Source organism: Epinephelus fuscoguttatus, linkage group LG21, assembly GCF_011397635.1.
Source record: "Epinephelus fuscoguttatus linkage group LG21, E.fuscoguttatus.final_Chr_v1".
Classification (NCBI taxonomy): domain Eukaryota; kingdom Metazoa; phylum Chordata; class Actinopteri; order Perciformes; family Serranidae; genus Epinephelus; species Epinephelus fuscoguttatus.
In genome coordinates, this window is record NC_064772.1 from 8,683,353 (window position 1) to 8,695,955 (window position 12,603).

The 12,603-nt window shown below is 40.3% G+C and overlaps 1 protein-coding gene across 2 annotated transcripts in view; it reads left to right on the forward strand.

The window, feature by feature from the left end:
• The window catches only part of rnf152 (ring finger protein 152), an 82,835-nt gene that overhangs the window by 45,525 nt on the left and 24,707 nt on the right, over positions 1–12,603 (forward strand). Inside the window, exon 1 of one of the 2 annotated variants that reach the window (XM_049565414.1) lies at positions 10,036–10,261. The exons of the other annotated variant lie outside the window; for it this stretch is intronic. The gene's annotated coding sequence lies outside the window, so the exon portion shown is untranslated. Of the gene's footprint in view, positions 1–10,035; positions 10,262–12,603 lie in introns of those variants that run through there. 2 annotated transcript variants of the gene reach the window in all.

A 12,603-nucleotide genomic window follows, 5' to 3' on the forward strand; every position in this document is an offset into this window, starting at 1 on the left:
CATATGAGGCTCTGTGGGTCTGTTCTTTCGTTCCCTTTTCCACCCACTACAATCCTGTTCACACCAAACACTGCAAAAGATATCCACAATAACATCTCAAATTGTCTTTTTTATGTGTAAAGAACAAGGGAAAACAGTAAGAAAATGTCCCACATGCTGTCTGAAACGTGCAACAGGAACATTTTACTGAACAGACAGCTTTTCAGTCTGAGAGCAGTCCTCCTCTGGTCTATTTCAGTCTGACAGTGGAAGAAGGGGCTCTAACCTAGCAGCAGAGAGTGACATATTTGTTCAACTGACGTCTTTTTCAGTGGAGATGTGGTACTATAGTGTTTGCTCAGAGCAGTTTAACTTCCCGTTTGTCATTCTGATCAAAGAAACATGTCAAGATAAAAGTTGTTATTCCTGTAAGTGAGCACCAGAGAGCACAACACCAGACCTATTTGAGTCTCTGAAAGGTCTGTGATGTATGCAGTAACCAGGTTTTCAACTCTGAAAAGAGAAGTTGCTGTTAAGGTTTTGTGTCTCTGCGCTGGTGATAGACTTGGCTGAAAGCATTATGTTTTTTGTTGTTATGTTGTCCATCTGTCCATCTCATTCTGATGAATGCAATATCTCAAGAACACCTTGGGGGACTTTCTTCAAATTAGGCACAAACATTCACTTGGACTCAGCAATGGACTGATTAGATTTTGGTGGTTAAAGGTCACTGTGACCTCACAAAACATGTTTTTGTCCATACCTCAAGAATTCGCATGTTAATTATGACTTAATTTCACACAAATGTGTAATTATATATAATGATGAAGTGATGACACTTTATATCCAAAAGGTTGCTGATTGTATAGATCTTCTGTGCTGCCAGACATGGATGTAAACTGTAACTGCAACTTGATGGATTAGCAGAGGCATACAACCGCAAAGCAGTAATTCTAGTTAAAACTCACCCTTTGATATCTGAAAGTTAAAAGTTAAGAGTTGAAGATGGATGCATTTGCGGCGCCTTTGGAAGGCATGTTTTCGTTTAAAGATTGTCAGTGAAATAAATGCAAAATACAACTATTTAAATCTGCAATTAACCGAATATATAACTAACATATTAACTGATAAAGAAAACAGATCTGTCCATGACGATGTGAGGGAGGACACAATTAAACTGCAGCCTCAGTTGCCCTCACCGTGCTCCAACACCTGACGCTGTGACAAGCATACACACACACACACACACACACACACACGCACACACACAATGACAGACACCATCCAGCTTTAATCCTGACAAATTGCCACCACGGTTACTGCAGAGTCCCTTTCTAAAGCCCTTTATCTGCCTTGCCCGCCCATTCACTGGCATACACAGGCTCTGAGATTCATTCTCCAATCTATATCCTCCCCAACAGGGCCCATTATCTTAAGTGAGTGTCGATAGGATGCTGAGAGGCTCTCTCTTTTTCTTCTTCATGTACAAATGAGCTGCGGGAGTTATTTCAGAGCTGCACTGCGTGTGTATATGTGTTCTGGCTTGTAACCCAGCTCATGTAAGTGCTGATGAATAACTGGCCTCGGTAATCTGCTGCACATTTCCCTGTGTATGTATGTGTGTGTGTCAGTGCTGCGGGGCTTTGATGTCGGAGCTTCTGTTGTCATCCCTCATGTCGTTACCGGCATCACAAGGTCCCGCTCAGCTGTCAGACGCACCAACGCCACGCTCCCTTTAAAGACTGCAAGCTTGCCAGCCAGGGATAAGGCATGTAGGAATATCAAAGCCTATTTATTTTGGTAACATGTGGGGACATTTTCTGGAGGATGATTGGATGAGAAATTATAGAACACTGTCCCTTAAAGTGAGAATTAGTAAGCCAAGGTTCCTCTGGAGGGAATTGTGGTTTTTTTTTCCTTTATAAACAACTAAAAACTGATTAACAGTCTTCCATACATCACCGAGGACTGGGTCCTTGTTTAAAAACCAACTTGGTGTTTCCACTTCAGGTTCCTCTGGAGAAAGAGCAGAGGCTTTAAGGCTGTTTGCTTTTGCAGAAACTGAGAGCATATGGCAAGACTAATCATGTGTTTTCACACCAGGGGACACGCCCAAACATGGCTGTGACATACTTAGTATCCCACCCCAAAAACTTATAATGTAGGTCATTTTCCAACACCACTGATGGACTTCAACAACTTCATAATCCACAAACCATGCTAACAACGAACATGTCATCTGACTATGTACTTTTTAGTATCCCCTGGAAACAGTCTCTGTTCTTGCAGTGAATTTCTGTATATGCAACATTTTGTAAAATAGTGCACATGCTGTCAAACTGGGAAGTACTGAGCGTACAAGTGGATAAATGAGACTTGAATTATGCTGCATAAGTTGTGTGAGTTTGTAAACAGATGTTTTAAAATAGTTTTGCTGTTGTTAAATACGGCCCCCTACGACTTGAGAATTTTCTCAGTTTTTTGGATTTTTCGTTTATTGTGGAGGCGTGTGAGAAAATCTCAAAAAAGTCTCAAAAAACAGCACGCACATCCAAAAATGATAAATACTGAATGCTGGACAGAAGAACAAATACAAAATTACAAAAACAGGTCCACCCATCAGAAACTGCTCCTTTTGGAAATTTTAAATGTTATCACCACATGTGACGTTTTGGGCACCAGCCTCTCATCAGACAGGAACAAGATAAGGAGACACACCTTTATATATACAACCAATGGTGGCTGCCCAAAAGATCATGTGATTAGACATGTAGCTATACAGAAACAGAGTACAACACACTGCAAAACCAGGACAATTTCACCCCACAGGAATACAATACATTTACAAAAAAAATACTTTTACAAAAAATACATTCACAAAAGACTACATTTTAAGAAATGGCCAGCAGTGCCTAGAGTATCACATGGAATGTCACATAACAGAAACATCAGGTGAAAAAAGAATGTCATAATGACATGCCAATTCAAGGTTACATTGTAGAAGAAATTTTTATAATTCATATATTCTTTAATAATTATTTTTTGTATTTTTGAATAATTGATATACAAATGGTCATTTGGAAGGTTTTCTGATGCTGCAGTATTTTAAGCTCTTCGGGCCACAGTACTGGGCAGTTCAGTGACTATGAGGTCACCACTGTAGCAAAGTAAATTAGCATGAGGCTGACAGTCAGCACCTATAGTATCAGTATGTGGTCCTTCCTGATGGATTTGTCTCAGTCTGTTAGAGGAAGACCTGACCCGTGACTTGGGAGCTACATGCCAATCAGAGTATCGACCCATTTGTGTTTTCACCAGCCGGAGGTGTCCGCACTGACATCAGTCTCTATAAAATATTCCTCTCCTTGGCTGAGCGTCAAACGTGTCCTCAGCCTTGCCGCTGTCTGTCTCACTAAAAGAGATGAGGAGGGAGAGAGGGAGAGAGGGAGAGAGGGAGGGATGGAGGGTGTGAAAATAGCCGATGGAAGACATCACGGCCATTTCTCAAACTCAGAAGTGTAGTAGCAGGTGGCCCGGCAGCTGTCAACCTCACTTCTCACTTCTGCAGCTCATACAGAAACTACTTTAGTTTACGAGCTTTTACCATTACCATTGCCAGTTAATTGCTCCTGTATAGTGTGTACATTTTAATGTGTCTTTTAAAACACAACCTGCTTCTCTTTGTCCTTCCATGGATGCTGCAGCTGTTCTGTAACAACTTCTGCTATACTAGACTACTTTCCTCAGTTTCCCTTGTTTCTAAGATTTCAATTTGCACTTTAAATTGGAGGATTAAATTAATTGGTTTATACTCAAATGATTTGGGATTATAATAAAGAAGTATTTTAACTTGCTTGAAAGATGGAATTATTAGAAAGACTTAAGCTCCCTCGAAGGATTTATAAGGACACAGAAACAAGTAAAATGTCTGCAGTCCACTTGCTGCTAAGAAACACTGCTGATTGAAAATTATGGTGCAGTCGAAGGAGCTTTTGTCACTGATGCCTCATTGTTGATTAGGGGTTGAAAATAATCAATTCTTACATATATTATGATCCCCTCTTGAACAAAATAGCATTAATGTTCAAAACTCTGTAATCGGAATTCAGAGAGACATTTTATGGGATGAGGATGAGGTCTAACAAGGTAACAAGATTACTGGCCTATCACTAACTCTACTGTAAGCCACCTGACCCAGTCATGTTCCACGACAAAGTCTTCACTCACTGCTGACAAAACTTTCAATCTGCGTACCGTGAAGGAAAGTTAAAGGAATATTTTTGACTTTTTCTTTTTGACTTAAAGATACAATATGTTCAAACCCAGAGAAATCTGTCATTTAATCAAGGACATGGTTCATGGTATTTTGGACACATTTTAGATTAAGAACTATATATATTTAATTAATTTGAAGTCTGGATCTTAAGTTATCAGACAAACAAGCTGGGCAAACCTTAGTGGCAGCTCAGCTGCAGCCCCAGCCTCGCAGAACAGCATCGGAGAAACATAGATTTTTAATGTGAGGTCCCGTTTATACGACAACGATTTCAACTAAAAACGATAAACTTTAGTTGCGTTTTGGCTGATCGTTTACACGACAGCGGCGTTTCGGGTGCCTGCAAACGCAACAGTTTGAAAACGGGTTCCAAAGTGGAATTTTTTGGAAACGGCAGCGTCTCCGTTGTCATGTAAACTTGCAATATGCAGTTCCTCTGAAAATGGAGACTTTTCGCACATGCGCATCACGGTTCGAGTCACTAGGCATGCACGAGAAAGTCGACTGTCACAACAACAATGCCGAGCTCTGTTTGTGCTGCTCGCCCTGTTGTTTTGAGTGTAGATCTGTTACTGTAGCAACTCCACCTCGTCGTCCGTCCAGACAAAGTTATCTGTGCATGCTTTCGTCATTGTGTCTTCTTTGTTTTGGTTTGTAATCACCGCGTTGTAGAGGAAGGCCCTTCAGTGCAGGCGCATGGCGTCATGCTGTGGTGTTGCTTTGCAAATTTACACTGCCACCCATTGGCCTGGTATGCATACTACAGCGTTTCCAGTAGATTTTGCAGCTCTGTGTGAACGGGGATCGTTTCAATAACGTCATCATATAAACGCAGAAGTTTTTTAAAATGCAAAGGACAGACTTTTCCATTTTTAGAGAAACAGGGCCTGAAACTGCTTTAGTCATTCTTTTTTACTGCTTTTAATTACCTGGTTTGTTTGTTTTGCAAAGGAAGAGACCTCTGCGGGTTATTCGGCTCCCGGTAAAAATCTCCTGAACATCTAGATGCTAAGTTATCAGAGAAAAAAAGTGAGCACACAATAGCAGAAGCTGGACTAGCAGCCCCTCCACGAAAAGCCCAACAGTGTCGAAGAAACACTGATTGTTAACATGAAACTGCTTTATTCAGTGTCTTACCTGCTTAAATCACCTGGTATGTTTGTTTTGGAGAGGAGGAGACCTCTGAGAATAATTTGGCTCACGCTCGGTGACAGCATTGCACCATCATTATGACTGAGAAACCCCTATCTGCAGAAAATGACATATTGTATGTTTAAATATCTGTGTCAGTTTTATCCCCTGATAGTATAGTGGGTGATATGATTAAAATCCCCTATCACAGTGCTTGTAATTTGATTTTGCAGCATTGGTAATATATGATGATATAGCACATATTCTGAAAAGTTAATTGAAAATGGATTAAACAACCAAATAGGACTGTCAGTAGTTAATCCAGCATAGTCAATACCCGAAAAATCAAGGGTCTTCGTCAGTGATGATTATATAAACATCCAATAATATTATAAATAAGACAATAGGTTGTCTACTTTATTTTGACATTCATTTGTCATTGACACAGATGAAACTGAGAGATTTACAGTGGTAAAATCTCAAATATGTTCTCTGTAGTCACATCGTCCAGTCATAAAAAGAATTAAAGCAGAGTCCAGAGCAGAGTCTACATGTGTTTTCTTCCTCTGACTGTACCAGTCTCTTTTTTGTATTTTCCATCTGTCCAAATTGATGGATTTTGGATTTTGCAGAGTGTAGAAGAGAAAAGGAGATGAGCTGGAAATCAAATTACATGTTTCTGCGCAGAGCTGGAGGAAAAAACAAACCTGTTGTTGTTGCTGTTGTCAATGCCAAACAGGGTGCGTCAAAGCAGCACTCATGTCCTCTGTGGGAAGATATCCTGACTTGCCACCTCAACCTACCAGTTATGTTGACAAATGATAGCGGAAGTGAGTTCATATCACTTATTTTTTCATGACGCGAAATAAAAAGCACGGCAATCAAGCATTTATATTAATTAAGAATCAGTTTTTGATGGAATTATAGCACCATGAACCAAAATCTAATTGAATTATGAGGCGATAAGGTATTTACAGCTCTGAAAGACTTCTTTTACACCCTCAGATTGAGCGTCTGCTCTACATACTAATCATGTATTGTGTTAGTGTTCTCAGATAAAGACTGCTTACATCCTCTTAGTGTGGCTGATCTCAGATGGGAAAGTAAGCAGGCTAATTGTTTATTCTCTGTGCTGATTCCTGTGTTCTTTTAATGACTGCAGGCAGACTGTCGACACAGTATGGATTACAGGACACGCAGCCTGTCATTGATGGAGGATACTGCATGTTTTTGTGGCTGTATGCTTTTCTAAAATCATGTTTTAAGTGTGACTTTTGTTTGGTGGTAAGACTTTTTTCATACAGCACACACTTCATCAACCTACAGCTCTATTGTACCACTTGAACCTCGTCGAGTCCTTTCAGAATGGAATTCCTGTGTTTAATTGGCCTTTTAAAACATACTGGCATTCAACGGAAAGTAGCTGTAATGTGTCAGGTTTAGTGGGGTTCGGACACGATCAGAGCTAATGGTAATAACGTCAGTCCAAAACAAAGTAATCCACCATTAATATATGACTTCTACCAAGGGGGGAATTAATGCGTCAAGGTTAAAACTCACTAATGGATCATTAATAAAAGCTCCGGGGCACTCTATACTATATAATATAACATTTAAGAGTGTATAATCATTTGTAATTCTTCATTTAAAGATGACTTTTACAGGTAGCAAAAACATTTGTCTGAAAATTACAAGTTTACATCTGTGAGTTGTTAAGACTTCCACCTACATTTATTGATCTAAGGACGATACATGATTGTTATGTAGCACTTTTGTCATTGCACTTGCACAGTAATAACTTTATAACGTATAGTTACAGTTGTGTGTTTGGCCTAATTTTGTACATCTGTATATCATCTGTGTGTGCCGCTATATTGAGGACAGTTACAGTATGTTGTGCCTTTAATACAAAGGCCACTATGCACTATTTATTTGGTATTTATTTTTATTGGTTGCACAAGTCTGCGATCATTATCTCGCTGTTTTTCTATGAGCAATGACGATAAACTATTGAATTGAATTGAATCTTCCAAGTATTTTCTTGATCAATCAATTGTTACGCCTCCACGCCAGTGATAGCTGTGGCCAGAGACATGATGTCCGTCTGTCCCATGCTTGTGAATGGAATATCTCAAGAACGCTTTGAGGAAATGTTCTCAAATGTGGCACAGACGTTAACATGGACTCCAGAATTAAATGATTAGAATTTGGTGGTTGAATGTCAAGGTTGTAATCTTGTCAGTTGACCTTGTATCTGTCCTATTTTTGTAAATGCAGTATCTTAAAGGAAGTAAATTCGGGGAAAATTTTCTCAAGTTTGACATAAACGTCGACTTGAACGTCAGAATGAACTGATTAGAATTTGGTGGTCGGGGGTCAAAGTTTAAGGTCATTGTGACCCCACAAAACATGTTTTTGTCTACACCTCAAGAATTCACTTTAATTATGACTACAATTCACACACACATCTAATATGTTAAAATAATGATATTTCATATCAAAAGGCCAAAGGTCAACTTCACTGTGACATCATAGTGTTCTGCAAAACACTTTTCTGGCCAGTACTCAAAGTCATACCTCAGGACCAGAAGGGGAGACATTTGGTGAGATTCTGAATTGGTGACTCTAATCTTGGGTGCCCAACTTGAAACTGTGCTGATTGTATAGATCTTCTGTGCTGCCAGGGGGAAGGTGTGTGTTAAGCATCCATGTTTTCACAGACATGGATGTAAACTTTAAGTACAAGCTGACTGGTTCGTGGAGGCATACAACCATGAGGCCGTAATTTAGTTCGGTCAGTAAATAAAATAGTGGTAACAGATTCCTAGAATAGAATAGAAGTCCTTTAATGTCTTTGCACCAGTATAATGAATTTAAAAGCCACAACTGTACACAGTGGAACACAAAAGGAATAACAGTGATAACCCAGAAATATACCTTCATCACATCACCATAAATAAATGTTTGTAATACTGTATCGGTGCTCGGGAAATGCACTTAGCAGCAGGCTGGATGTGAACAGCTTAGATGGAGGTGTACCTTGTGAAAACAAAAGTGAAGAGACTGTTGTCACAAAAGGAACAACAGCCTGAGATGACCTACATTCACCTGACAAGGACCTCTGCTGTGTGAAGATGAGTCTTGTCTGTCATGAACAAAGGCTGAAGTAGCATGGTGTTGTAATCGAGCCACAGGGTGGAGGTTTGGTGGGTGGATGGATGTGTCAGCAAAGAGTGTGACTTTGACATGGTGGACCACTGGGCCTTTTCTGTTTCCTACAGACAGAAAATGTTTTCTTTTAACCATGAACACTATCCTCCTAGCCTTAATTAAGTTGTTGTTTGTTAAACCTAAGTGTTGGAAAATCAAGAAACAGTCATATGACTAATAACTGTAAAAAAAAAAAAAAAAAAAAAAAAGGTAAATGAATATATATGAATATATATATATATATATATATATATATACACATATATATAAAGCAACAATGAGCAACAACATACAATGTCTATGTACAAGTCAATGTTCTGTAGATTGTAAACACATACAAGTGCAAAGGAATATATATTGACTATTACAAAGACACAAAGTGGGTGGTTATATACAGTATACAGAACATGCATGGTATATTTGACGGTGAGGGCTGATATGCACATGTTAAAACACGGTGGATATATCGATTCAGTGATTCAGGCAGAGTTAAAACATCGATGTGTATTGTCACCTTTAAGATATGCCTTTATTTTGAAATTCCCATGGCACATCTGTGTCACCATGTCTCTCCAACCGCACCTCCTTTCTAAACGTTTAAATAGTGCTAACGGCTTAGCGCCGTGCAGATAATGGTAAGCAGAAATATTATTATGGAAAAATGGAAAGAAAAAGACTATGAGGATATTTACTAATAGGTCTATCGTCTCATACGGAGCTCCCTGCTCCCGAATTCAATCAAATCAAAATTGTATCAAGGCAAACTTTGTGATACCAGCAAATATAGTATTGTTGTCTGAAGAACTGATATAATATTTAGGGCTGTCAACATTAACGCAGTAATCCCAATGTGAAAAAAAGTAGTTAAACGTAATTCAGGAATTAATCTTGATTTGATGTTTGACAACCAAATAATTTGAAAGTAAGTGGATGTTTAAGTGTTTAGGATATTTCACCCAACCAGCAGGGGCATCAGATCAGAAAACCTTATCATGGGTAATTTCTGAATGCAACATCAAACAAATTATTTGGGCTTTTACTTTGGAAGACTGTTTAAACTTGAATACACATCTTGTGTGTTTGAACAGTTTTCTTTAGTTGTCTATGGTAAAGCTTTAACAGACACTTAAATAGTGACCCCAGAGGTTTAAAGAGTGCAGATGAATACAGTTCATGCAGGTGGTAAACAAAGCATACATTGTTCACTGTCTGGCAGTTTTTCTTCTTTGTGTTGTTTGGACTCACATGGTTAGGGGAGAGATCACTGGCATTCAAATCTAAACAAAATACAGGAAACTTCCTGAAACTCTTACTTAGTTAAACAGTAGCTGTGACCCACCCACCAACAGCACTGGCGAGTTTTGTAACCTGCAAAAAGACAACAAACTGTAGGTGTGTCTGACCTTTAGACACTTCAGGCTGAGTGAATTATCAGTTTGCTCCAGAGGAAACAGGTTGGAACACTTCTGTACTGCCTCAGGCCTCAATATATATAGAGAGAAAGGAGGACAGCTGTATGTGGTCATGGTGGATGATGACATGTTGTCGCTTGAGCTTCTCAGGCTCATGTTTTCTATCTAAAAGCAGGATATTGTTGTCAACACGCTGTTAGAATATATACGTGTTCATGATTTGGACATCATGGCGAGTTTGTTTCCAGTCTGGGTGAGTTGGTTTCAACTGTCTGGAGATAAAATCATAGACTGTGGTGCTGAGGGAAACAAAATGTTTGTCTTGCTCTTCCTGTTGTGCTTATTAAGATCATTTTAAACATGCATTCTTTGTGTTGTCTGCACTAATTACAGCATACTGTAAGTACGCCGGGAAACTGTTGATGGATGTCCATTTCTGTTACAAGAGCTCATTAGATTTTGTTTTCTCTTGGGATTTAGGGGATTTTCTAGTTCTCTGATTATCAAGGGTAGAAAACATGCATGTTGGTGGTAATAGTCATTAGTCATAGAAACTTTTAACTGCAGTGGAATTCATGCGATTTGTTGTGGTCAATTCAAAGGAGCTATATGTAAGAAATCTAAAGCAAATAGTCGTAAAATCCTCCTAATATGTCACAGAGACTAATGAATAATGTTCATACAACATACTGATCTCACCGACAACAATAGTACAGCCAGAATATTTGCATCTAAAAAATTTTTTTGCAGTCTGCAAATCATGTTTATGTTTTGAATTTGTGTTTTGGCCTGTTGCGCCACCCACCGCCATCTACCAGTCACACAGTCAGTAGAGTCTCAGCATCAGTTACAGTTACGACTGAGCTACAGCAGCACGGCAAGCAGCGTTAGCAGTGTCCCGGTACATAGCATTAGCAGCCGGCTCCTCATGAGCTGTATCCCGCAGCAGTGTTAGCAGTGTCCCGGTACATAGCATTAGCGGCCGGCTCCTCATGAGCTGTATCCCGCAGCAGCATTAGCAGTGTCCCGGTACATAGCATTAGCAGCCGGCTTCTCCTCAGCTGTATCCTGCACCAGCATTAGCAGCAGAGAAGCCGGACTTGCTCGAACGGTCCGCTGGAAAAGCGAAGATCAAGGATGCGGGGACGCGGCCCTGCCACGGCAGCCACCCCTGGGCAAACAAATCAGCCTCCAGCGTGCCGCTGTCCAGCAACCTTGAATCTGGAGGGGAGGGGGGGCGGACACGACTCGCGGCAGTATTTTGAATTTGAGTGCAGTAACCGTTCTGGCCACATTCTTACATACAGTGCCTTTAAATGTATTTCATTCTAAATGAATTTATTAAACTAACTAATTCATTCAAACGGCCAAGAAAGATGAAGAAGAAACACATTTTGTTAGTAGATATACTACTAATTCCCTGCACCCTTTAGTTTTTCATCTATCCATCTTCATAACCGCTTATCCTCTTGAGGGTCACGGGGGGGGCGGGGCTGGAGCCTATCCCAGCTGACACTGGGAGGAAGGCCAGACTATTGCAGGGCTAACACAACCATTCATGCTGACATTCACACCCACGGCCAATTTAGAGTCACCAATTAATCTATCCCCAACCTGCATGTCTTTGGACTGTGGGAGGAAGCCGGAGTACCCGGAGAAAACATAGAAAACAGAAACATGCAAACTCTGCACAGAACGGCTCCCTCCTGGGATTGAACCAGGAACCCTATTGCTGTGAGGCAACAGTGCTAACCACTACGCCATTGTGCCACCCTTTAGATTTTCAGTCTTATTATAATCTGGCTTCACCTTGGCTAATTGGTTAAATCCAATCCTTGCTCCTCCCCAGCTCCACCCTCTACCAAATATGGCCATCTTAGGTCACTTCTTGCTCTAATAATCCAAGATGGTGACAGCCAAAATGACAAAGTCAAGGCTTCAAAAGTCCACTACATCAACTAGTGAGTGATGTCATGGTAGTATTGTTTTTATTCAGAATATGGGCAAGCCGCATTAAAATGTATAAAAACTTGAAAACAGAGGTAAAACACAAACTGCAGTGATTGCATTTAAGCTAGTTAATGCCAACTGGTGAGTTAGCCAAAGCTAAAGCTAATTTACCCACTTTTACCTGTTTCATATTATTGAAAAAATTCTATGTTGATGCTGAGTCTGTTAAACTACATATATAAAGCAGTAAATTATTATGGATCCTGCTAGGGCTGCACGGTATATGCGGTAGACAGTAGAAATTATATAAATTTGGCCCACGGTAGAGATTTGCGCTCTACCGTCCTATCGTCGATGACGTCATCGCACCTGCCTCAGTGCGAAAATGGCTGCAAGCACAGAGACAGCGGAGCAAGAGGAGCTGGTTCAAGTCCGTGATTTAGCGTAGCACGTGCAACATGTGTTGCTGGAGAACTTGTGAGTGAGTGAGTTAATGTCTTATGAACAGCCCCGGACTTCTCAGACTCTTTTAGCGACTCACCGCTCAGAGGGAACTCATTCAGTGTCTCCTCTGGCAGCAGCACAGCGTCTCTCCCTCTCCTCTCTCGCCGTGCGCACACGGGAGTTGGTTTTCGGCAAGAGAGT